Source organism: Panthera pardus, unplaced genomic scaffold (assembly GCF_024362965.1).
Source record: "Panthera pardus isolate Hobbes unplaced genomic scaffold, ASM2436296v1 HiC_scaffold_27, whole genome shotgun sequence".
In the NCBI taxonomy this organism is placed as follows: domain Eukaryota; kingdom Metazoa; phylum Chordata; class Mammalia; order Carnivora; family Felidae; genus Panthera; species Panthera pardus.
The window spans coordinates 116,508,579-116,512,468 of record NW_026526843.1 but is presented as its reverse complement, the minus strand read 5'-3'; the positions used below and the strand labels follow the sequence as shown (position 1 = coordinate 116,512,468).

Here is a 3,890-nt window from a genome sequence, read left to right as displayed (position 1 = left end):
AATCAAGAGTCAGATGCTCGACCAACTGAGCCACCCAGGTGCCCCGTCCTCTGCACATTTTCAATTGTATTTTTTCCCTGGTGCTGAGCTGTGTACGTTCCTTGCATATTCTGGATATTAACCCCTTATCAAGTAATGTACGGAATTGTTGAATCATTACATTGTATACCTAAAACTAATATAGCACTGTATGTTATTTACACTTCAATAAAAAAAAAAAACAAGGGTGACTAAAGAACATTGTGGCTAGGATGTTAAAGGAACAGGGACAAGAACAGCATACATAATGTAAGAAAGGAGTAGAGTACCATGAGAAAGACCATATCCAGACTACACAGAGTCTTGTGAACCATGTCATTTTTTTCTAAGAGCAAAGGGAAGCCCCTGAGAGATCAAAAACAATGGAGTATCATGGCAGATTTACATATTAAACACCCATCTCATCTGCACCATGGAGAAAAGACTGTACAGAGTCCAGACTAGAAGCAAGGCATCCGGTTACGAGGTTACCATGCTGATCCAGGAGAAGGGTAGCAGTGGCTCAGACCACTGTGGCAATAGCAGAGATGGAAAAAAATAAAATAAGTTGGACAAGTGTTTAGGTGACAGAACTTGGTGCAGGATCAGTGAGAGGGCAGAGAGAAAGGGGGTGTGAAGGATGACCACAAATTTTTAGAGTTGTTTAGGAAGAACTGATTGAATGGTGAAAGTGAGGAAGAAAAGTGAATAGGTGTTATCCAGACATATGACATGAACGATAGAATGTATAATGATTTAGCCACTGAAATTTACTGAGACACAGCAGCAAGTTTAGGGAGAAAGGTGATGAGTTTCATTTTGGACTCACTGCATTTGAGATATTTTGGGTATTCCATGGGTACAAGACAAGCAGGTAGTTTGAAGACCAGGGTCTGACACTGTGAGCAGAGTGTCTGGAGTAGAGACAAAGGTGTGGGATTCCTGATTTTGCAGGTTACAGCTGGCCCCCTCAGTGGGATTGAGATGGGACTCTGGGGGAGTACTACCAGTAAGAATTAGGATTGCTGCGGTGCCTGGGTGGCTCAGTCGGTTGAGCATCCAACTCGATTTCCACTCAGGTCATGATTCCAGGGTCGTGAGATCAAGCCCTGCGTAGGACTCCGTGCTAAGCATGGAGCCTGCTTAAGATCATCTCTCTCTCCAACTCTGCCCCTCTCCCCGCCTCGCACTCGCACTCTCCCTCTAAAAATAAAAATAAAGGTGCGTGGCACACCTGGGTGGCTCAGTCGGAGGAGCGTGTGACTCTTGATCTCGGGGTTATGGGTTCAAGCCCCACATTCGGTGTGGAGATTAGTTAAAAATAAGATATTTTTTAAAAAAGAATTAGGGCTGCAGGTCTTACAATCCCTTAAATTAGAACCCAACCTCTTTCCAGCCACATGTTTATATAGTCCCTAAGTAAATCTTATCTTGTCTGTGCAAACTCCTCAGGTTTAATTACAACCTTTCCTGGCTGGGTGCTAGTGATTGAGAATCTGATTGAGAATCAGATACACTATTTTCCTCCAACGGAAACCAAGTGCTGAGTAAAGAAAAGCAGAAGAATTTAACATTTTCACCTCTTTCTGTTCCTATATGAGAACTGGTCTTTCTCCATCCTCTCTAGCCTCTTCATGCAACAAACCAACATTCATGAGACCGTATGCACAAGCCAGGCTTCTGCGTGCCACGCTCAGAAAACCGTGTGCAAACCGGGGATGTGATTTATCATTATACGTAATAATTATTTGCTATTAAACTTTAATTGCACACCCATACAATGAAAAATTAAATCTGGTATAAGGCTTGTTTGTGGACAACCTTGCACCACGCCAGTACCACCTTTGGTAGAATCTTTTATATTTCACATCGTCACAGTGGGATATCGGGAAAAGTTTTCAATTAGCAATAATCACAGTTCAGATAAACCTCATTGACTACGATCCTGCCCCTGTACAAAGCTACAATCCTCTACATTTCAAACGTCATAACAAACGTATTTCAAACGTCCAAAATAATTTGGCTCACTTTCCTGCTTTTGCTACATACAAAAATAGTGGCCCTGTCAGCAGGTATTCAGTATGTTGACTATTACATTCATTAGGACTCCTGGTTGCAAGCGGCAAAAACCCATCTGAAACCAACTTCGAGAAAAAAGAACTATTGCCCTTGATAGCCAGGTAGCTCAATGAACCTAAGCAAAAGCCGCAGAATCTGAAAAATCAGGGAACCCCACTACCAAGACGCTTTACCCATTGGGATTTCAACTTGTTTCTGCTTCTCTTTATAAGTTAGTTTCACACATTGTTATTGTACATCATCCTCTCCATGGGGTGGGAAAGATGTCACCCCAGTCAGGTTTTGGCTGCTTCCTTTCCACTCGGGTTGCTTTCTCCCCATGTTCAGGTAGCAAGAACAAGGAATGATTCTGTTTGGTGGGGAGACACGATATTTCACTGGGCCAGGCCTGGGCCAGAGAGAGAGATTTGCCACCACAATAAAGAATATGGCAACTCTTTTGAGGTCTATCAAAGAAAATCATTACCATACAATCCAGTCATTACCATACAATCCACACAACAGTGATGTTGAAAATCTAATCTTTTGGGTGGCATGAAACAAGCTGTGGCAATACCTCAGAATCATCCTTCTGAATGTTCTCATTGGGGACTATTGTGCGCATAGGCAGAGTAAGATTGGGGGTGGAAGCCTCAATGTCCCCGAGCATCCCTAAAATATCGTATTTGTAGTAAATGTCAACCTCTAAAAAATGAGATATGAAAATCATTTTCAGTTACTTTTGAACCCAAACTTGCCAAGTTTAGTCTAGATTTTACTACATGCAAGACAAGTTTAATAAAGAGTAATCTAAACCAGTAACTTTTAATTTGGTGAACAAGCTAATTTTTTCATGATCCATTAATCACATACTCATATGGTATTCTCTTCACAAGATTCTGTTTTTTAAAAATAACATCAGCATGACATCTTATAAACATTAATTACAGATTTGAGTAAAGAGGAAGTATACCTCTAGCCATGATTCCTGGGAGAACTGAAAACTAATGAACATTTACTGTAGCTCAATTCTCTTTACCGGGCCTTCTTCAAAAACAAAAAATTAATTATAGAGACCAAAAAGCCATTTTCCAAACATGATAAAACCAAACAACACTGTTTGCAAGATTCACTTACTGGAATGGGAACACTTAAGTGATTAAGAAACTAATACATTTCATAATACGGTTAACAGCAAAATGTACAGCTTATGTGAATTTTGTTTCCCAGTCAAGGTTCACCAGTAATTCAAAATATACAATTAGTTTTATTACTCACATTACAAAGTCATTTTTATGTAAAACTAGCCTAAAATGTGTTTTACACCGAAATGTCATCTGAGTCTTAAGTAAAGCAAATTTGAGATGAATTAGACATTCAGTGCTCCCTTTAAAATTACTGCACCAAACTTCAATTAGGCTTTAATATTCCAGAGGCCTTGGCATGTGGACTCTATTATGTAAGTCAATTTTTTTAAACACTGATTTGGTATTTTGGACCTTGTATAAAACTATTTTCTATAAATTTCTCTGGAATTCCAACTCTAAGGAGACTTTTTATTTATTTATTTTACTTTTTAAAATTTATTTTAGAGAGAGAGAGAGAGAGAGAGAGAGAGAGAGCGCGCTCCAGTGGGGGAGAAGGGCATAGAAAGAGGGAGAGAGAATCTTGAGCAGACTCCACGCCCAGCATGAGCCCAATGCAGGGCTTGATCCCATGACCTGAGTCGAAATCAAGACTTGGACACTCAACCAACTGAGCCTCCTAGGCGCCCCTCTAAGGAGACTCTGAATCTTGCCATTGTAGCTGATCTG

At 40.4% G+C, this 3,890-nt stretch overlaps 1 pseudogene; it reads right to left on the bottom strand.

Moving 5' to 3' along the window:
* Positions 1–1,859: 1,859 nt before the first annotated feature.
* On the bottom strand, positions 1,860–1,981 carry LOC128774045 (U4 spliceosomal RNA; annotated as a pseudogene).
* Between the last annotated feature and the right edge of the window lie 1,909 nt (positions 1,982–3,890).